We start from the raw sequence: 23,645 nt of genomic DNA, 5'->3' as shown, positions 1-23,645 counted from the left end.
AAAAGTCAACAGAATCATATGGGGTAGAAAGGTGTGAAGGCTAGAGAGGTTTACTACATGTTGGTGGTTTGAAACGCAGGTTTTTTCTGAAGACATATCAAACCTGAAAGTTCTATCCAAGTCAAAACAATTTAAGAGAACATGACCATAAGTAGCGTGACGCAGAGGTGTCATTGCATCCATTCAATACCAATTAATGAAATGAAAAAAATGAACAATTAAAAACATTACAAGAATAATATCTTATAGAAATGAATGATTTGCCTTTTTTGTCAAATTGGATTTTTTACACATTAGTCAGTTCTCTATGGTTGAAACACAATACACATTCTGACAAAAAAACGAACATTTTAACAGCATAGTTCACTAAACAATAAAGAGACATACACATTTGATGATTTGATGATGAATGAATCAATCAATGAACCGTCATACAATATGAACCACACATATTGAACCCGAAAACTACAGTACCCAGACCGCATTGCCATAGGACGTAATGAAAACAGGAAGAATGAGACTTGACACATGCAATGTTCACGAATGAAGAGGGTAGAGATCGAAAAAGGGGCAGCCTAATGTACATTTCTCGGCGGCTCGGTGGATTACATCGAAGCCAGAAGCACCCTTTTAGCGGCAAAATAATCTTGCTCGAGGCTTTGTACCCTCGGTTTTGTTCCCGGTTGTTGGTACACCTATGATGGAACGGGCGATGGAGCAACTAAACGTACAGCTGACCCGCTTTCTGCGTCGCGCCAGGACCGTCGATCTCCCGGAAGGTATAGCCTATCGACCAAAGGACACACATAGTCGACAGAGCATAATAGGAGGCTTTAGCTATATCTATAGCATACTGTACATTAAGGCTAATACATATAGTCATTAAATGTTGGAATTACAGTATCATCTTACAGTTTGTCAACAAGGCGGAAGCCAGCAACCCTTGAGGGCACTAGACATTTCCCTGTCTACAGGCTGTATGCTGGATAGGGTATTATGCTAACCATGTAATAGTAATAATATGATATGAATCTAGTGAGACCAACTGATACATACTTTGTCACTGATAGTGGTTGTACATCAGTAGTTATGATGGCCCTAAGTATTGAGTCAGTAGCTTCTACATAGAGCGCTCTAAGAGTACTGATTTTAGCAGAGGAAGATCTTTGTTCTTTAATTCCACAATTATCAATGACACACCCTCTCCCTGTTGCTCCCCTCACAGACAATGAAACCGCAGTCTACACACTAATGCCAATGGTTATGGCTGACCAGCGTGTGTGTGTGTGTGTGTGTGTGTGTGTGTGTGTGTGTGTGAGGAAGTTGTTGTCAACATTGGTTCCCTGTAGATAATTATCTGACATGTCTGTCTTGTACTTGAAGATCGGTTTCTGAATTACTCCTCAACTCCAAGTTTGATGTGAACTACACTTTCGGACGAGTCAAGAGAAGTCTACTTCACATTGCTACCAAGTAAGGAATGTTACATTTTTTATCACTGATTGTTCTAATTGTTCCATTGTTTTGTTAGAAACCAACCAGACAGCATAATCTCTCCAGCATCTATTTTTATCACAGTGGTGTCTCTGATGAAACTCGGTATCTGGTGTGATGTGTCTCTGTGTGTCTTGGTGGGTCTGTGTCTTTCTGTGTGGTTGTGTGTCTTTCTGTGTCTGTGAACTTGTTGGTTATTGTGTTGTAGCTGTGGATCAGTGGAGTGCCTGGTCCTACTGCTAAAGAGAGGAGTGAACCCTAACTACCAGGACATCTGCACCTGTCTGCCAGAAACCGGTAGGATACTGGACATTACTGCATGTTCACTATAGTACTCTGCTGCCCCCCTTTGGTAGGGAGGCAGAATACACCTTTACATTGCAATCACAGATCCCTGCCAGCCCAGTGAACATGGTTTAGTGATGTTGATGATAATGTTTACCTTATTATATCTGATACTTAATGAATCCACCTCCTCATCTTTCCTCCCTATAGACAGAAAAGTGTATGGGAAGACTACTAGAATACAATGCAGACGTGAACATTTGCAACAATGAGGGACTGACAGCTGTGAGTATCACTGTGAAGTCATGTGTATAGACAGACCAGTACTGCTGTTAAATTCTGTCATATCTCAGGGATGTAGTTCTATTAAAAATGGTGAACGCAGGTCAAGACTGCGTACAGTAAATGCCATTTACACAATAAAAATGTGTGTATACAGTTTACTTATGTTTATGCTTTACTACATCCCTCTTCCTCATCCTCTTCCTCCTTCTCCTTCTCCTCCTCTAGATCCACTGGTTGACTGAACGGGCGGACTGAGCTGCTCCATGACTTGGTGCAGCATGTGACTAACGTGGATGTAGAGGATGCCATGGGACAGACCGCCCTTCATGTAGCCTGCCAGAACGGACACAAGAATGTGAGTAGATAACACGCATATATCAACCAAGACCTGTATGGAAGTTCCAACATTTCCGTAAAACGTTCAGTATACAGTGTTCATCATAGACACAAGGCTGGGAGTGTACAGAACAGGTGTCACTTTTGATATCTCAGAAGTCGTAAATGGATTGTGTTCATTTGGAACCTTTGCCAGTGTTGTTATATAATCAAGTATCAAAGTTTATTAATCATAACTTCATGATAAGTTCCATGGTGAATAACATGATTAATACCAGACAGTAGTGTTGATGATGGGTTTGTTTCTCTTCTCACTCTCCCTCTTCCTCATTTGCCTGTGTGTGGTCGATGACGTCATCAGACGGTGCAGTGCCTGCTGGACAGTGGAGCAGACATCAACAGACCTAACTGCTCTGGGGCCACACCCCTCTACTTCGCCTGCAGGTCACTACGTACACTAGTACAGGAATGATGATGCAATACTTCCTCTCATCCTTCTTCCTATTGTCCACTTAGAATTGTAGATGGAGTATGAACTATTCTTTGTCACACATTGGTTCGTCAATTGAAATGCAAAGGTGTTGTTTTGATTCAGTGTGGCTGTAAACATATATTTCACGGCATTGTACAAGGCTATTAATGGGAGGAGGAGTTATTGGAAGAGGAGGAGGAGGATGCTGAGTGATGGAATATGAAGAGACCAAATAACAAGGATCACAGCCAGACAGCTGTTCAAAGATATGTCCCAAACTTCAGTAGCACACTCCTATCCCTGTCAGGCCTCTGATGGTCTCTATGCAGCCTGTCTCATTCAGATGATAAGAATAGGCACGAGGAAACTCATCCCTCAGCTTCAGAGAGATGGAGAATGATGAGGTTCCTATTAATTCAGGACATAACAGTGACAACACCCCAGCCTTCCTTTGAGTGCTATGTATTAAGCTCCACACTCAAACACACGCACGCACATGCAGAGACACACAAACACACATGCAGAGAGACACACACATGCAGAGACACACAAACACACATGCAGAGAGACACACACATGCAGAGACACACAAACACACATGCAGAGACACATACACACATGCAGAGACACACATACACAGAGGATGAGCAGGGTTGGAGATTGCAGTGATCGTATAATCCTCTGATCTTTTGTTTTGATTATGTTTCACTTGTACATTAGTCAGTTCCCATTAAGGAGGCTCAATCTGAAAAGCACTGTGATTAAAACAATTAATCTGTAATGAACTGTGGATAAATGAAATGTTGTTTTACTGTCAACTGACTGCATGTATATCAGTCGAAATTAGGTGCCTGGCTCACCAGCTAATGTACCTGTCTAGTGAATGAAATAATACACTGAACATCTTGATTTGGTACAAGCCCTTCTCAGATCTCCCACCCTGAGTTCAGCCGTCTATTGACCACCACCTCTTAACGTTAACCCTTATCTTCTGAAATGTCATTATATATTGTTATATAGAGTTTAAACCTAAACCAACACTAACTTGTTATCTATTTTTAGAACTCTGTGTGTATAAGCCTTAGTCATAGTGGCTAGAGTGTTCCAGTTAAGTTTACCATTTGTAGGTACGATGATACAGTTGAAGTCGGAAGTTTACATACACCTTAGCCAAATATATTTAACTCAGTTTTTCACAATTCCTGACATTTAATACTAGTAAAAATTCCATGTCTTAGGTCAGTTAGGATCATCACTTTATTTTAAGAATGTGAAATGTCAGAATAATAGTAGAGAGAATGATTTATTTCAGATTTGATTTCTTTCATCACATTCCCAGTGGGTCAGAAGTTTACATACACTCAATGAGTATTTGGTAGCATTGCCTTTAAATTGTTTAACTTGGGTCAAACGTTTCATGTAGCCTTCCACAAGCTTCCCACAATAAGTTGGGTGAATTTTGGCCCATTCCCCCTGACAGAGCTGGTGTAACTGAGTCAAGTTTGTAGGCCTCCTTGCTAACACACGCTTCTTCAGTTCTGCCCACAAATTTTCTATATGATTGAGATCAGGGCTTTATGATGGCCACTCCAATACCTTGACTTTGTTGTCCTTAAGCCATTTTGCCACAACTTTGGAAGTATGGGGTCATTGTCCATTTGGAAGACCCATTTGCGACCAAGCTTTAACTTCCTGACTGATGTCTTGAGATGTTGCTTCAATATATCCACATAATGTTCCTTTTTCATGATGCCATCTATTTTGTGAAGGGCATCAGTTCCTCCTGCAGCAAAGCACCCCCACAACATGATGCTGCCACCCCCGTGCTTCACGGTTGGGATGGTGTTCTTCGGCTTGCAAGTCTCCCCCTTTTCCTCCAAACATAACGATGGTCATTATGGCCAAAGATTTCTATTAATGTTTCATCAGACCAGAGGACATTTCTCCAAAAAGTACGATCTTTGTCCCCATGTGCAGTTGCATACAGATACTTTTGTACCTATTTCCTCCAGCATCTTCACAAGGTCCTTTGCTGCTGTTCTGGGATTAATTTGCACTTTTTGCACCAAAGTACATTCATCTCTAGGAGACAGAATGCGTTACCTTCCTGAGAGGTATGACGGCTGCGTGGTCCCATGGTGTTTTATAATTGTTTGTACAGATGAACGCGGTACCTTCAGGCACTTAGAAATTGCTCCCAAGGATGAACCAGACTTGTGGAGGTCTACAATTTTTTTTTGCTGATTTCTTTAGAGATTCCCATGATGTCAAGCAAAGAGGCACTGAGTTTGAAGGTAGGCCTTGAAATACATCCACAGGTACACCTCCAATTGACTCAAATGATGTAAAGTAGCTTATCAGAAGCCTCTAAAGACATGACATTTTCTGGAATTTTCCAAGCTGTTTAAAGGCACAGTCAACTTAGTGTATGTAAACTTCTGACCCACTGGAATTGTGATACAGTGAATTATAAGTGAAATAATCTGTCTGTAAACAATTGTTGGAAAAATTACTTGTGTCATGCACAAAGTAGATGTCCTTACCAACTTGCTAAAACTATAGTTTGTTAACAAGAAATGTGTGGAGTGGTTGAAAAACGAGTTTTAATGACTTCAACCATGTAAACTTCCGACTTCAACTGTGTATTTATATATATATATATACTGCTCAAAAAAATTAAGGGAACATTTAAACAACACAATGTAACTCCAAGTCAATTACACTTCTGTGAAATCAAACTGTCCACTTAGGAAGCAACACTGATTGACAATACATTTCACATGCTGTTGTGCAAATGGAATAGACAACAGGTGGAAATTATAGGCAATTAGCAAGACACCCCCAATAAAGGAGTGGTTCTGCAGGTGGGGACCACAGACCACTTCTCAGTTCCTATGCTTCCTGGCTGATGTTTTGGTCACTTTTGAATGCTGGCGGTGCTTTCACTCTAGTGGTAGCATGAGACGGAGTCTACAACCCACACAAGTGGCTCAGGTAGTGCAGCTCATCCAGGATGGCACATCAATGCGAGCTGTGGCAAGAAGGTTTGCTGTGTCTGTCAGCGTAATGTCCAGAGCATGGAGGCGCTACCAGGAGACAGGCCAGTACATCAGGAGACGTGGAGGAGGCCGTAATAGGGCAACAACCCAGCAGCAGGACCGCTACCTCCGCCTTTGTGCAAGGAGGAGCACTGCCAGAGCCCTGCAAAATTACCTCCAGCAGGCCACAAATGTGCATGTGTCTGCTCAAATGGTCAGAAACAGACTCCATGAGGCTGGTATGAGGGCCCGGCGTCCACAGGTGGGGGTTGTGCTTACAGCCCAACATTGTGTTGGACGTTTGGCATTTGCCAGAGAACACCAAGATTGGCAAATTCGCCACTGGCGCCCTATGCTCTTCACAGATGAAAGCAGGTTCACACTGAGCATGTGACAGACGTGACAGAGTCTGGAGACGCCGTGGAGAATGTTCTGCTGCCTGCAACATCCTCCAGCATGACTGGTTTGGCGGTGGGTCAGTCATGGTGTGGGGTGGCATTTCTTTGGGGGGCCGCACAGCCCTCCATGTGCTCGCCAGAGGTAGCCTGACTGCCATTAGGTACCGAGATGAGATCCTCAGACCCCTTTTGAGATCATATGCTGGTGCGGTTGGCCCTGGGTTCCTCCTAATGCAAGACAATGCTAGACCTCATGTGGCTGGAGTGTGTCAGCAGTTCCTGCTGTCACGAACCGGCTCAACGCCCGTAACAAAGGGAGACAACGTGGAGATAAGGAGTAACAAAATATATATTTATTAACTAAAGCAACTAAGGAAAATATACAATGGTGTGTGTGTAATCAGTAATCAGTAGTGTAAGTGAGTGTTTTGCATGAATGTGATAATGCAGGGTGTTGAAAGGTGCCAAAGCAAACAAACAAAAGGCCACCAAGAACCACAACACAATCTACAAAGGTGTCTGCATGGAGAGAGTCTCCTCCATGAATGGGGAAGTGGTGTATTTATCCTGGGAGACACCGGGCCCAGGTGTTTCCCATAAAGCTGACGACCCTCCCAACTCCGCCCACCAGCATCCTAATAAGGAAATAACAGAGAGAGAATACAGCAGACAGAGTGGGAGGGTCGTCACATCCCCCCCCATAAAACCGGGGACCAACAAGGACCCCGGAACAAAATACCAGCCTAAGTTCCAAATTGACACAGCTTCTGCGCCACAAATTGACGAGGGGTTATGTGTTCACACCTCCACCTGCACCAACCAACCTCCTCCCCAGACCTCAGCAACCTTTGTGCATAGGAAGCAATATTTAAGAGGAAAGAAGAACACACGACCAGGAGGGAACAGACAGGAAAGATAGAACATGACAACCCGAAACAATGGTCAGTCACGTAAACATTTAGGAACAGGGCGCACGAGAGAGCGCATCAGCAATCACGTTTTCAGTCCCCCGGATGTGCCTCACATCGAGATGGAATGATTGTAAAAATAAACACCATCGCATTATCCTCTGGTTTGGACACATCATGGACCTCAAAAAAGTGAGGGGGTTATGGTCGGTGTAGACCACAATGGGCACAACCCCCGACCCGACATACACTTCGAAGTGTTGTAGCGCCCAAATGAGTGCTAGCGCCTCCTTTTCAATAACCGAATAGTTCAACTGATAATCGTTAAACTTTTTGGAAAAGAAACTAACAGGCCTCTCAATCCCAGACACATCTGCTTGCAGCAAAACTGCACCTGCCCCCACATGACTAGCATCCACCTGCAAGGTAAATGACAAATCCACGCGAGGAGCAGCCAGCACCGGAGTTGAGGTCAGCAACCTCTTTGCATCTTCAAAAGCGTGTTGACAACGAGTAGACCAAACGTAAACAGCCTTAGCTTTCAGCATATCTGTCAAGGGAGCGACCACAGTAGAGAAGTTCCTACAAAAACTACGGTAATACCCAATCATGCCCAAGAAACGCATCAGTTCCTTTTTAGTAGTTGGTGGTGGAAAAGCATCAATAGCCACCACTTTAGCCCGAACAGGACGCACTTCACCCTGCCCAACCACTTTTCCAAGGTATGTAACGGTCGCCTGAGCAAACTCACATTTAGCCAGATTGATTGTGAGGCGACCCGCAGCCAGACGTTCGAACAAGGCTTGAATACGGGACAGATGTTCTTCCCAAGTATCTGCATATATTACTACATCGTCCAAATAAACAGCGCACCCGGTCAGACCGGCGACAACCCTGTTCATAAGTCGCTGAAAAGTGGCAGGTGCATTGCGCAGACCGAAACTCATAACCGAATACGAGTACAGACCAAAGGGTGTAATAAAGGCAGAGATTTCACGTGCCCTACTCGTCAGTGGCACCTGCCAATAGCCTTTTAACAGGTCAAATTTGCTCACAAACTTAGCTGCACCGACTTGATCAACACAGTCCTCCATCCGAGGAAGAGGAAATGAATCTGGCTTTGTGACACCGTTTACCTTACGGTAGTCCGTACAAAAACGGTTTGTTCCATCCGGTTTACTGACCAAGATACAGGGAGAAGCCCAACTGGAGAAAGAAGGCTCTGCTATCTTACTCTCCAGCATGTACTTGACCTCAGCATCCAGACAACGTAGTTTCTCTGAAGAAACTCTATAGAACCGCTGACGAATGGGGTCAGCACCTCCAATGTCAATATCATGTTCTATTAAGTTTGTACGTGTAGGTGTATCAGAAAACAAACCTGGAAATCTCTGAATAAGACCAACCATCTCTTTCCGCCCATCAACAGGTAGGTGAGTGAGAAGACTGTCTAAAATATCCAGTGTTTCTGAATTTTTCAATCTACCCTGCAAGATACAATCGTCAGGACCAGGAACATCTTCCTCCTCATGCACAGAACTAGCAGGACAAGAACACAAGGAAACAACGGTATCAGCCAAAAGAACAGGTTTACCGTCCTCTGTAGAATCCCACTGTTCAGTCTCAGAGGAACGTGCATAATAAGGTTTTAACAGATTTACATGGCACAGCTGGTGTGCTTTCCTCCGTTCTGGAGTGGCAACTAGATAATTTTGCTCAGTGTACTGGCGCACCACTGTATATGGACCTTGAAACTTGGCTTGAAAAGGAGAACCAACAATTGGCAGCAGAGCAAGAACCTGGTCACCTGGAATAAAGTGACGAGGCTCAGTTCGGCGATCAAATATGCCCTTCATCCTCTCCTGTGAAGATGATAACTTCTCTTTAGCCATTTCACCAGCGGCGTACAGTCGTCGCCGGAAATCACACACATATGATAATAGGGACTGAGGAGGCTCGGGAGACTTCCAGTCATCCTGGAGAACAGATAAAAGTCCACGCACCCTATGTCCAAACACAAGGTCATTTGGACTGAAACCTGTGCTCTCCTGTGAAACTTCCCTAGCGGCTAACAGTAACCAAGGCAACCCCTCCTCCCAATCCTTATCCATCTCAGTACAATAAGCTCTCAACAAAGACTTAAGTGTTTGATGGAAACGTTCCAGTGCTCCTTGACTTTGCGCGTGATAGGCGCTAGACAAATTGTGTTTAATATGGAGCTGTTGAAGAACCTGACTAAACAGATTAGAGGTAAAATTAGATCCTTGATCACTCTGAATGACCTTAGGGATTCCAAACAATGAGAGAAACTGAGTCAAAGCTTTTAACACCGATTTAGTCGTGATAGATCGGAGAGGATAGGCAGCAGGAAACCTAGTGGTCTGACACATCACAGTGAACAGGTAACTGCTACCCTTTTTAGAACGAGGCAGAGGGCCCACACAGTCAATAATCAGATACTCAAAAGGTTGGCTGAGTACAGGAATAGGAAACAATGGTACTGGTTTAATAGCTTGATTAGGCTTACCAGTTAATTGACAGGTGTGACAAGTTTTGATAAAATCAGAAACATCCCTCTTTAATCTAGGCCAAAAGAAATGTCTTAATATGCGATTGTAGGTTTTCCTCACCCCCATATGTCCAGCAACATCGCTGTGAGAAGTTTCCAACACCAACTCACGAAGCTTAACTGGTACAACAACCTGACTAATTGCCTCCCCCAGAAAACAACTATCATGAGACAACCACTTTCTCATCAGGACATCCTCTTGGAGAAAATAGCCATGGGCGACATCTCCCAACTGTTCTACAGGCACAATTTGATCACGCAACTCTTCCAATGTGGGGTCATCCCGTTGCGCATTGATTAGATCTGACCGGGTTACAGATAACGGTATAACAGGGAAAACAGTGACATACTTTGTATTATTATCATTAGTCGGCGCAGTAACCAGTTCGCCACGGCTCATAGAACGTGTCACTGCACACGCAGAGAACACCTCTGGGAAACTCTGTACATTCTCATCAGGAATCCCAACAAATGACGGCTTAGTGGAAACCACGAGAGATGGAAACACGACTGGCCATACACGCTCACCAGCCAAGTTATTCCCAAGGATAACGTCGATACCCTCAATAGGCAACGAAGGACGCACCCCCACAACAACTTCACCCTTCACCAGCCCACAATCCAACATCAGTTTATGCAATGGAACTGACAGAGTGTTCAAACCTATTCCCCTAATTAGAACACTATTCCCCGAATCAGTCTCAGCAGAAAAGGGTAACACAGACTCCAACACAAATGATTCAGAGGCACCTGTGTCTCTCAGGATCTTCACTGGCACTAGGTCTTTACTTCCTAACATAGACACAAAACCTTCCGTAATGAAAGGTAAATAGTCTGGATCAATATGGACTTTCACATTCTCCTGGGCTTGAGAAAATGAGTCATGAGTGAACTGATGTGGAACAGGTGCAGCTAACGCGGTAGGCTTAGATTTAGCATAAGCACCCTTTGACCTGAGAAGTGGACATTCGTTTTTCCAATGACCTGAACCTTGACAGTAGTGACACTCCTGCCCAAAGTCAGCTTTACCATGGGAGTCAGGCTCAACCCTAGTTGAATAGAACTCTGCCCGTGAACCAAAGTGTCTCGGTGAGCGAAGCCCAAATCTATCCGAACGCCCCCACTCTTTCCGAATACGGGGCTCTACAAAGGCACTTTTGTGAGTCAACACATACTCGTCCGCCAAAACCGCAGCTTCAGCAACATTCTTTACTTTCTGTTCGTTAATATACGTGGCAATACGATCAGGAATTGTGTCCTTAAATTGCTCTAACATAATCAGATCACACAGCCCTTGGAAAGTCACAACTGCAGATGCGGAACACCAGCGATTAAACTGTAAAGATAACTGTCGCGCAAACTCAACATGAGTCTGCTTATCATCCCTTTTTAAAGTTCTAAATCGTTGGCGGTAAGCCTCAGGGACCAGTTCATAAATCTGTAACACAGCTGTTTTAACTTTATCATAACTGGTACTGTCTAGTGCACTAAGAGCTGAATATGCTTCCTGTGCTTTACCAGTCAGCACACACTGCAACATTAAAGTGCGGTCAGAATCAGGCCAACTCCTAGCGTCAGCAACCCGCTCAAACAACGAAAAGAATGTCTCGGGGTCCTTTTCATTAAACTGAGGCAATAACCGTAAGTTCCCAACAATATCAAATGTCTCTGGGGCACGACCAAAAGCAGAACTACCCCTAGGTAAATCTGGGTCACCTTCCCAAAACAAACTCTCCCCTGAGATCTTTCCTTCCCTAACCAACTCTATACGTTCTTGTTGCAACTTGATTTTAGCACGCTCCATATCTTGTTTAAATGCCAATTCCTTTTCATATTTTACACGATCATGCTCTAGCTTCTCACGATCATGCTGCCGATCATGCTCTCTCTTCTCACGATCATGCTCTCTCTTCTCACGATCATGCTCCAGCTGTAACAAAAGCAGTTCTTTCTGCTGTTCAAAAAGAAGGCTACTAGGGCTAACCGATGGAATGGCTATTGTAACGTTATGGGGAGATGGCAAATCCTCAGCAGAGGCTGGCCCAGTGGTAACTTCAAGAATACCACTCTCCATCAGATTGGCTTTCAATATCAACCTAATAGAATTCTTTAGACGTTTATCACTAATCTCAACCTTGTAGTGTTCCGCGACCTTCAACAGCTGTTCTTTAGTACCTAAATCTAACAATTCCTCTGATGGAGAGCAAATGAACTTATCTACATAAGACGCCATAATCACAAAAAAAAAAAAAAAAATGGACAATCACCCTGAGCACCACAGAAGAGAGATGAGATATGGAGCTTCCCCAAAACCTACAATAACTCAACCCTAGTCTTCGTGCAGATTTGCGGTGGGAATTTACGCACTGTAGCCCGCTGGCAAGGAAAAACTCCCCAGCATGCTGGCAAATTCCACCAAGCCACGGATGTGCCCCCGAGACAACTGCTCAGTCCACAGACACCACACAAAAATAACAAACATTAACCATGCCCAACATATTCCAAAAAATGAAACACGTCGCTAAACCTATCAGGGGAAAAAGGCTATAGCTCCGGGTAGCAAGTTGCACTACCCTACACAAATCTCCTACCGAGGTACACAGCCGATTTACTCACCACCTCAGACTGACTTCCCAACAGAAAGTAGAACAAAATTTCAGGCTAGGCAGGGCCTGGAAACTAACCATTCTCTCTCCAACGCAGCACACAAACCAAACAAAGACAACCAATACTGGGCCTATCAAACTCAATATGCAAACCAAACACGTACCTCCACGGTCTCCCAAACCAATAGTTCAAAGATCCCGGATGAGCCCCCACTTGTCACGAACCGGCTCAACGCCCGTAACAAAGGGAGACAACGTGGAGATAAGGAGTAACAAAATATATATTTATTAACTAAAGCAACTAAGGAAAATATACAATGGTGTGTGTGTAATCAGTAATCAGTAGTGTAAGTGAGTGTTTTGCATGAATGTGATAATGCAGGGTGTTGAAAGGTGCCAAAGCAAACAAACAAAAGGCCACCAAGAACCACAACACAATCTACAAAGGTGTCTGCATGGAGAGAGTCTCCTCCATGAATGGGGAAGTGGTGTATTTATCCTGGGAGACACCGGGCCCAGGTGTTTCCCATAAAGCTGACGACCCTCCCAACTCCGCCCACCAGCATCCTAATAAGGAAATAACAGAGAGAGAATACAGCAGACAGAGTGGGAGGGTCGTCACACTGCAAGAGGAAGGCATTGATGCTATGGACTGGCCCGCCCGTTCCCCAGACCTGAATCCAATTGAGCACATCTGGAACATCATGTCTCGCTCCATCCACCAACGCCACATTGCACCACAGACTGTCCAGGAGTTGGCGGATGCTTTAGTCCAGGTCTGGGAGGAGATCCCTCAGGAGACCATCCGCGACCTCATCAGGAGCATGCCCAGGTGTTGTAGGGAGGTCATACAGGCACGTGGAGGCCACACACACCACTGAGCCTCATATATATATATATATATATATATATATATACACAGTGGGTCAAAAAAGTATTTAGTCAGCCACCAATTGCGCAAGTTCTCCCACTTAAAAAGATGAGAGAGGCCTGTGATTTTCATCATAGGTACACTTCAACTATGACAGACAAAATGAGAAAAATAAATCCAGAAAATCACATTGTAGGATTTTTAAGGAATTTATTTGCAAATTATGGTGGAAAATAAGTATTTGGTCAATAACAAAAGTTCATATCAATACTTTGTTATATACCCTTTGTTGGCAATGACGGTCAAACGTTTTCTGTAAGGCTTCACAAGGTTTTCACACACTGTTGTTGGTATTTTGGCCCATTCCTCCATGCAGATCTCCTCTAGAGCAGTGATGTTTTGGGTCTGTTGCTGGGCAACACGGACTTTCAACTCCCTCCAAAGATTTTCTATGGGGTTGAGATCTGGAGACTGGCTAGGCCTCTCCAGGACCTTGAAATGCTTCTTACGAAGCCACTCCTTCGTTGCCCGGCCGGTGTGTTTGGGATCATTGTCATGCTGAAAGACCCAGCCACGTTTCATCTTCAATGCCCTTGCTGATGGACGGAGGTTTTCACTCAAAATCTCACGATACATGGCCCCATTCATTCTTTCCTTTTCACTGATCAGTCGTCCTGGTCCCTTTGCAGAAAAACAGCCCCAAAGCATGATGTTTCCACCTCCATGCTTCACAGTAGATATGGTGTTCTTTGGATGCAACTCAGCATTCTTTGTCCTCCAAACACGACGAGTTGAGTTTTTACCAAAAAGTTATATTTGACCATATGACATTCTCCCAATCTTCTTCTGGATCATCCAAATGCTCTCTAGCAAACTTCAGACGGGCCTGGACATATACTGGCTTAAGCAGGGGGACACGTCTGGCACTGCAGGTTTGAGTCCCTGGCGGCGTAGTGTGTTACTGATAGTAGGCTTTGTTACTTTGGTCCCAGCTCTCTGCAGGTCATTCACTAGGTCCCCCCGTGTGGTTCTGGGATTTTTGCTCACCGTTATTGTGATCATTTTGACCCCACGTGGTGAGATCTTGCGTGGAGCCCTAGATCGAGGGAGATTATCAGTGGTCTTGTATGTCTTCCATTTCCTAATAATTGCTCCCACAGTTGATTTCTTCAAACCAAGCTGCTTACCTATTGCAGATTCAGTCTTCCCAGCCTGGTGCAGGTCTACAATTTTGTTTCTGGTGTCCTTTGACAGCTCTTTGGTCTTGGCCATAGTGGAGTTTGGAGTGTGACTGTTTGAGGTTGTGGACAGGTGTCTTTTATACTGATAACAAGTTCAAACAGGTGCCATTAATACAGGTAACGAGTGGAGGACAGAGGAGCCTCTTAAAGAAGAAGTTACAGGTCTGTGAGAGCCAGAAATCTTGCTTGTTTGTAGGTGACCAAATACTTATTTCCCACCATAATTTGCAAATAAATTCATAAAAAATCCTACAATGTGATTTTCTGGATTTTTTCCCCTCATTTTGTCTGTCATAGTTGAAGTGTACCTATGATGAAAATTACAGGCGAGAACTTGCACAATTGGTGGCTGACTAAATACTTTTTTGCCCCACTGTATATATGAGAGCTCAGGCAGATTCTAGAGCATGTCTCCCAGCAGTGTGACAGTCACTACCAGATAATCCTGACCAGTCTAGCAGAGGTGACCATCACTAATGGACACAAACTCCTCAGGTAATAAACCCTCTGCTAGACTAGGCTCCCAGCCACACCTGAGGCAAATGCATATGAAAGTGCACTTTTTTTTAGTTTCTAACTAATTTCTCTGAAGAAAGTTTATTCAGGCATTACAACGCAATAAGTGTGTAACAGCAACACCACTACCTTAAAGCTAGTCATTTAGGGATAAATGTTTCTTCTCTTCCGTACTCACCGTCAGTTTCCTCTCCAGTAGCTACGATGCTCAGATGAAGAGTCTGCTGAGAATCCTCCGGATCTTCTGCCATGTCTACGGCCTGGGCCCTTCCTCTCCCAACAATGGGAATGACATGGGATACAATGGGATCAAGACGCAGCGCCGCCAGGTCTTTAAGGTCAGTATGGGGTTAGTACTGAACCTGAATTCAGATACACACAGAGATGTAGTACATGGTGTGAATCAGAAGAGGGCATTGAGAGATTGTTCACCATCTATTGATCCCCTGATCCATGACTTGTCCTGGTGCATGACTTTGAGTGTGTGTGTATGTGTGTGTGTTTTTGTTTGTCAGCATCTACCCCTCTCTTTCTTTCTCTTCCTCTTTCTCTCCCTAACTTCTCTCTCTCTCTCTTTTAACATCTGTTTGTCTCTCTCACTCGCTCTATCCCTCTTTCTTTTCCCTCTCTCTCTCCTCTCTCCCCTTCACTTGCTCCCTCTCCTTCACTCACTCAGTCTCTTTCCTTGCCTCCCCCTTTCCTCTCTCGCTCTGATTTCCTCCAGCCCGTTGGAGTTGCTGTGACACTCTCTAGATGGGTGGTTGGTGTTGATCTCCACAGAGCTGGAGAAGAGAAGGGCCCTTCCAACTCCTCATCCTCGGAGCGAGATCGCCTCTCTTCTCCTCAAACAACTTGACGATGTCGCCTCCGCCTCCCCCTTGCCGTCTGCTCCGTCGCTGCCACCCTCCATGCCCCTACCCCCTTTGCTGGACCCAGAGGTTGATATGGAAACACTGGAGGTATACACGGACGGAGAGGATTTGATCTCTATGACGGCCGAGCGGCTCAGCGCGGTGATCCAGGCCTTCTACATGTGCTGTTCCTGTCAGATTCCACAGGGGTGAGAATGACCTCTGACCTCTAACCCAGGGATGGGCAACTCCAGTTCTTGGGAGTCCTAAGTATCTGCTGGTTTTCACTTTGGCCTGGCTCTTGATTGCACTCAAGTGCACACACCTGATTTTACTGATGTATATTGGCCTCTAAATGACAGTCAGTGTTCCTCTCATAATCTCCTAGTTTCACAGAGATACTTTGTAACTTCCTCCTTCAGATCCCCTCTGTGTGAGTAGGCCTGGGAAATAATGTAGCTTTAATGTCTCCTCTCCACACACACACACACCTTTCCTGGCCCCCTGGCTAGATAATTACATTTTAATTAGATCATTAAACTCTGCCTAATTGAACGCGGAATAGGATCCACTGTTATTGGCCCTATGCTGCTGTAGTAGAAGAAGATGGCTGTGTTTGTCTTTTGTGTTTCTCCTTCCCAGGCCTGCTCTTCATTAGCTGATAGCTGGCTGTTCCCCTGTCAGGGAAACACTGTTTCAATAATGCAGGTTATTGTGTTTTGGAGAGGGATCAGATCCACTCATTATAATAGACAGATGCTGCACGACTTATCTCTGTGTTATGTTCTTCTGAAACACAGCTCCTGGTTATGTAGTGAGTGTGTTCATCTTATTATCTTGCTTCATCTTCTCTTTTTTGTCTCCCTCCTCCCTCTTTATCTTGCTCCCTCTGTGTTTCCTTGTCTTTCCTCATCCAGAATGACGTCTCCTCGCTTCATAGAGTTTGTCTGCAAGCATGACGAGGTTCTCAAATGTTTCATAACCAGGAGAGTCCTTTGACAGGATCTTACCCAGACACTTCTTATCAATCTCTCTAACTTAACCTGGTGTTTTTCTCTCTCCATTTCTCTCGCTCGCTCCATTTCTCTCTCTCCTCTCTTTTTCTCCATCCCTCTATCGCTCTCGCTCTCAGGAATCCAAAGATCATCTTTTCCACTTCCTGTTGGAATGTCCGGAGCTAATGTCCCGCTTCATGCACATAATCAAAGGCCAGGTAAGACCTGTGATTGGCTGGTCTATCAGTCAACTTCCTGGTTGTGTATCTGCTGTAGATAGGACATACAAGGGCCAAGACAACGTTCCCATGGCCTCTTATTTGCATGCTATGACAGCAGCTTTCTCTCCCCCTCCCTTTCTCTATCTCTTTCTATATATTCCCCTCTCTCTCCCTCTCTTTATGTCCCTCTGTAGTTCTCCCTCAGGGGACTATGTTGCGAGTGACTTTGAAACACCCGTGTCTTCCAGGCAGGATCATTTAACAACGTTATTGCCATGGCGATAACACTTGTCGTAAGTTCCTTTTATACAGCTTGATAAATTTTAAGTGCCTGTTCTAAGTTGTGTGTGGTGTTCCAATCTCACTATTCACTATTCATATTTGAGCGGCGGACGGAGTGCCAAGCCTCGTCACCTCTGGATTATATCCCACCTGGGAACAAGAGCCCCTCGTTTTAATTACAGATTTTAACCTGAAGAAGACTATTCCATCTCCACATCTCCCTCTCAGTATGCACAGGAGCCCCGGGGGAAAATCTCTCTCTCTCATTTCTATCTCTCTCTTGCGCTCTCTCTCCCCAGCTCATCTCTCATAGAGAACAAAGACATTCAAACATTATGCAAATATAAATGCCATTCTTCCCCCTCTGCATTCTTTAGACACTGTATTTCAACACTTGAGGCTTTGGAACCATTGGTTTAGATACCGTCGTAGATTTGAAAGTGTAGAGAGAGATAATGAGTTTTGGGAAGTGCTGTGGCTGGTATTTAGTTAGGATAATTCTAAGACATAATAAGGCCTTTGAAGTCTTGTAATACATTATATCTGCATCATAATGCACTATACCTGCAGGCTGTAAGTGAAGTGTATTGTTTGTTACCCTCGCAGCCCTTCAAGGAGCGCTGTGAGTGGTTCTATGAGCACCTATTGGCAGGACAGCCAGACTCAGACATGGTCCATCAACCTGTCAACGAGAACGGCATCCTGCTAATCCAGACTGACCATCCTACATCCCCAAATGTCTTACACTCCACCCAGCAATGTATCAGTTTGTGTCTCTTTCTCAATGTTTCTCCTTTCTCTCAGAGTCCATATTCAGCAGTAGCCGTGTGATGTTCTCCAAATCGACCAATGAGGAGTTCAAACAGGGCATCGCCGTACGATTCCATGGAGAGGAAGGAATGGTGGGTATTATCATCTGACCTAGGTTCAAATAGTATTTATTTTCTTTTAAAATACTTTAGTTTAGGAACTCTTGATTGAACTTGCCTAGCGCAATGGAAACAATGGAATAGTTCCCAAAATGCAAAGAGAATAGGGTACCATCTCAAATTACCCGTGCTTAGTCCTAGCAACACTTTATTAGTATACAGGAAACAGGGTCCCATTTCAGCCCATGCTCATTTATCAGTAGACCTTAGTTGACCTGTGACCTTTGTGTCCAGGGCCAGGGTGTGGTGAGGGAGTGGTTTGACGTCCTGTCCAATGAGATCATCAATGCAGACTATGGCCTCTTCCCCCAGTCAGCGGACGGTGCGACACCTTTCGATTGGCTGATGAGATGATGTGTGTGTGTGTGTGTGTGTGTGTGTGTGTGTGTGTGTGTGTGTCACAGGCACCACGTTCCAGCCCAACAGTAACTCGTCAGTGAACCCTGATCACCTGAACTACTTCCGGTTTGCGGGTCAGATCCTGGGGTTGGCTCTTTACCACCGTCAGCTGGTCAACATCTACTTCACCCGTTCCTTCTACAAAGACATACCCGGTAACACACACACACACCCACGTTCTACAGTGGGTTGTTAACATGATGTAATGTGCGTACAGGAATCCCAGTGAACTACCAGGGTGTATCCTCTGTTTGAGCAGGTTGTTACATTTGTAGCTGGGTTATAATAGAGTTGTTAGTGTTTTTACAGGGATATTACAGTGAAGCTACAGGGTTGTAACGGTATGGGTGCTGTCTGTGTGTCCAGGCATCCCAGTGAACTACCAGGATGTGTCGTCCATCGATCCAGAGTATGCCAAGAATCTGCAGTGGATCCTGGACAACGACATCAGCGACCTGGGACTGGACCTAACCTGCTCTCTGGAAACAGACTTGTTCGGCGCCATGGAGGAGGTGCCACTCAAACCTGGCGGGACTAGTTTCATAGTCACCCAGGACAACAACGTGAGCCATCCGATCACAGAAGGAGGATCTGAAACTCCTAATTCCTAGCATTTGTTTTGTTGCTCTCAACATCAACTAGGTGAGAATAGCAGATGATTGACAGGTCAAACAGAAGGAAGTTGTGATGTAGACTGCACTCCCTGTATTCTCTAACACTTATGACCTTATATGATTAATATGTAATGTGTATATGATGTGCGTGCTTGCCTGTGTTTGAGAAAGTTCATTTGGAATTTGAGTGTGTAGTACCACAGGTGGCCTGCAGGTGCTAATATTCTGTAAGGAAGAAGCCTGTGAAACGAGACGTGTTAGATGGCTTCCCAAAGATCAATCATACTCTACATAGTGAATTTTCCCTATATAAACCTCTCTCTCTCTCTCTCTCCTCTCTGCTCTCTTCTCTCTCTCTCAGGCAGAGTATGTCCAGTTGCTGACAGAGTTGAGGATGACTCGAGCCATCCAACCCCAGATGAATACTTTCCTGCACGGGTTCCACACCTTCATTCCCCCCTCCCTCATCCAGCTCTTTTATGAATTGGTTAGTGTCCTTTTCTTCTCTTCTCCTTTTGCCTGTGTTCAACTCCCTTCTCCTTTACCTCTCCTCTCTCTCTTTTCCTCTCTTCTCCTGTCCACTGTCCTCAACTCTCTTCCCCTCACCTCTTTCTCTGCTCTCACCCCCTCTTACCCAATATATTTTATTCTCCTTCTCTGCTCTCTGCTCTCGCTTGCTTGCCTAGCGGGATCTGATGTCTGATGCAGGGATTGATTGGCCTTGTCTGGCTCAGGGGTGTCAATGGGATGTTGGGGTCACCTCGAGGCCTCTCGCCGTCGCCCAGCTCAGATCAGATTTGTTTCTGTGTGTGTCGGCAAAATCCATGTCCTCACTAGTCCCTGGATCGATAGGGTACCATGGCGATTATCTGGCCCGCCGTGTGTTATTGGACATGTGTGTGCAGTCACACGGTCACACGGTCACAGCTCGCCTGCTGACAACACTCAGACTCAGTGGGGAGGAGAGTTTAGCTCTGTTTACCACTGGACCACCTGTGTTCAGTTGCGTTAGAAAAACACCATTGTGTCTTTGTCAACATGATTTTGAACAGAAGAAGCATTAAGTTATGTTTTATAAGTCTGTTGTATATGATACAGTTGAAGTCGGAAGTTTACAGACACCTTAGCCAACTACATTTCAACTCAGTTTTTCACAATTCCTGACATTTAATCCCTAGTAAATGGTCAGTTAGGATCATCACTTTATTTTAATAATGTGAAATGTCAGAATAATAGTAGAGAGAATGATTTATTTCAAGTTTTATTTCTTTCATCACATTCCCAGTGGGTCAGAAGTTTACATACACTCAATTAGTATATGGTAGCATCGCCTTTAAATTGTTTAACTTGGGTCAAGCATTTTGTGTAGCCTTCCACAAGCTTCCCACAATAAGTTGGGTGAATTTTGGCCCATTCCTCCTCTGACAGAGCTGGTGTAACACAGTCAGGTTTGTAGGCCTCCTTGCTCGCACATGCTTTAACTTGCAGATTGATGTCTTGAAATGTTGCTTCAATATTTCCACATAATCTTTCTTCCTCATGATCCCATTTATTTTGTGAAGTGCACCAGTCCCTCCTGCAGCAAAGCACCCCCACAACATGATGCTGCCACCCCCGTGCTTCACGGTTGGGATGGTGTTCTTCGGCTTGCAAGCCTCCCCCTTTTTCCTCCAAACAGAACGATGGTCATTATGGCCAAACAGTTCCATTTTTGTTTCATCAGACCAGAGGACATTTGTACCAAAAAGTACGATCTTTGCCCCCATGTGCAGTTGCAAACGGTCTTTTTTATGGCGGTTTTGGAGCAGTGGCTTCTTCCTTGCTGAGCGGCTTTTCAGGTCATGTCGACATAGGACTCGTTTTACTGTGGATATAGATACTTTTGTACCTGTTTCCTCCAGCATCTTCACAAGGTTATTTGCTGTTCTGGTATTGATTTGCACATTTCACACCAAAGTAAGTTAATCTCTTGGAGACAAAACGCGTCTCCTTCCTGAGCGGTATGACAGCTGCGTGGTCCCATGGTGTTAATACTTGCGTACTATTGTTTGTACAGATGAACGTGGTACCTTTAGGCACTTGGAAATTGCTCCCAAGGATGAACCAGACTTTTGGAGGTCTACAATTATTTTTCTGAGGTCTTGGCAGATTTTTTTTTTCTTCCCATGAATTCAAGAAAAAGAGCACTGAGTTTGAAGGTAGGCCTTGAAATACATCCACAGGTACACCTCCAATTGACTCAAATTATGTAATTTGAGAAGTTTAATGCCATTCTGATGTCATCAGAGGCTTCTAAAGCCATGACATCATTTTCTGGAATTTTCCAAGCTGTTTAAAGGCACAGTCAACTTAGTGTATGTAAACTTCTGACCCACTGCAATTGTGATACAGTGAATTTTAAGTGAAATAATCTTATCTGTAAACAATTATTGGAAAAATTACTTGTGTCATGCACAAAGTAGATATCCTTACCGACTTGCCAAAACTATAGTTTGTTAACAATAAATTTGTGGAGTGGTTGAAAAACAAGTTTTAATGACTCAAACCTAAGTGTATGTAAACTTCCGACTTCAACTGTACATGTGTCCTGACTACTACTCCATTTAACCTCTGTCTGGTCTTGTCTTGTCCTGTCTCTTGCTTTCTGCTGCTTTCTGGGATGCCAGAGATCGATGGACTGGCACAGAATACACCAGTGGCTATGACCTGGGGGAACCTGTCATCCAGGTGAGTTAGCTCTCACCGGGCAGGACTCTTTTTAATGTAACTCCACCTCATCAGAGAGCAGGACACTTTTTACTGGAACAATTCCAATTTAGAGAGATGTACCACAGGCTTGGCTGATCCTACAGAGATCTTAACACCTCCTCCCAGGCTGGCTTAGTGGTTTAAAGCTGATTCTCTTGTCAGATTCTCTTATCTCACAGTGGTTTTCATTTGGTGTAATGTGGATTCTCTTGTCTTGTAGTGGTTCTGGAAGGTGGTAGAAAGCCTTACCCAAGAGGAGAGGGTCCTACTGTTGCAGTTTGTCACTGGCAGGTGAGTTTTTCCACATAAGGCCATTGTAAGATCTGATCAATGATCCGTCACTTACTCTCACTCCTGTCCTGTCTAATTCCTTTCTCATGTCCCTGTTAGTTCCAGGGTACCTCATGGTGGCTTTGCCTTTCTGATGGTAGGTAGTGGTTTACAGAAGTTCACTATTGCCTCTGTAACATACACATCAAACCTACTGCCTACCTCCAGCACCTGGTGAGGACCGCACTCACGTATATGCTCACACACATGCGCTCACTCACTGTCACCCACTAGAGAGAGCAGCATGCTGACAGAAAAAGCACTAGAGGGCAGTATGGTTCCTCTGTCTCCTTTTGCTTCTGGAGGTGTGTGTGTGTGTGTGGCTTTAGTGCACTGGTATAGGAGAGGGGGAGAGGGAAAAGCAGGGAGGGGTTTCTGCATGTTGGATAGAAAGGACAGGTACTGTAGTTCTCATCACTGTAGGTCTATACTTTGGCAGGTAGAAATCACCACTGTACTGTATACTACAGCAGCTGGATATGAGACATAATGAAATGCCATCAATCTGCAGTGAACCACAAGAAAGTACATTGACCATGATGCTCCTCCCACAGCATCAACATGATGAAACTCCCAGAATACCCCAGCCAGGAGGTCCTGCGGGACAGGCTGCTGGTTGCACTGCATTGTGGGAGTTACGGGTACATCATGGCGTGATGCTGGCTGCAGCTACGTCTCAGCGGGACTCCTCTGGTCCATGCACACGAGTGTGTGTATGTGTGTGTGTGTGTGTGCGCATTGGCATGGACACACATCAGTGCAGGGAATCCATCTAACACTTCCTAATGTGGCATATTTCACCTATGTGGCATATTTCACCTTTCTATGTGGCATATTTCACCTTTCTATGTGGCAGTTTGTTTTAGCTGGTTATATTCTACTCTACAGCCAGAGCAAGGTATGATTTTTAGGCCTCCCGGGTGGCGCAGTGGTTAAGGGTTAAGGGCGCTGTAGCGCCAGCTGTGCCACCAGAGACCCTGGGTTCGCGCCCAGGCTCTGTCGTAACCGGCCGCGACCTTGAGGTCCGCACAATTGGTCCGGGTTAGGGAGGGCTTGGCCGGTAGGGATATCCTTGTCTCATCGCGCACCAGCGACTCCTGTGGTGGGCCGGACGCAGTGCGCGCTAACCAAGGTTGCCAGGTGCACGGTGTTTCCTCCGACACATTGGTGTGGCTGGCTTCCGGGTTGGATGCGCACTGTGTTAAGAAGCAGTGCGGCTTGGTTGGGTTGTGTATCGGAGGACACATGACTTTCAAC

General features: G+C 44.9%; 1 long non-coding RNA gene and 1 pseudogene across 1 annotated transcript; both read left to right on the top strand.

Moving 5' to 3' along the window:
* Positions 1-499: 499 nt before the first annotated feature.
* Positions 500-23,362, top strand: LOC109901669 (E3 ubiquitin-protein ligase HACE1-like; annotated as a pseudogene).
* On the top strand, positions 15,644-18,061 carry LOC116353120 (uncharacterized). Its single transcript, XR_004202498.1, has 3 exons — positions 15,644-16,079; positions 17,003-17,083; positions 17,975-18,061. It is a non-coding gene; the product is annotated as an uncharacterized LOC116353120 (long non-coding RNA).
* Positions 23,363-23,645: the final 283 nt, after the last annotated feature.

The sequence above is a fragment of the Oncorhynchus kisutch genome, linkage group LG13, assembly GCF_002021735.2.
Source record: "Oncorhynchus kisutch isolate 150728-3 linkage group LG13, Okis_V2, whole genome shotgun sequence".
NCBI lineage: Eukaryota > Metazoa > Chordata > Actinopteri > Salmoniformes > Salmonidae > Oncorhynchus > Oncorhynchus kisutch.
Note: the sequence above shows the minus strand (reverse complement) of the source record. Positions and strands in the feature narration are given on the sequence as shown.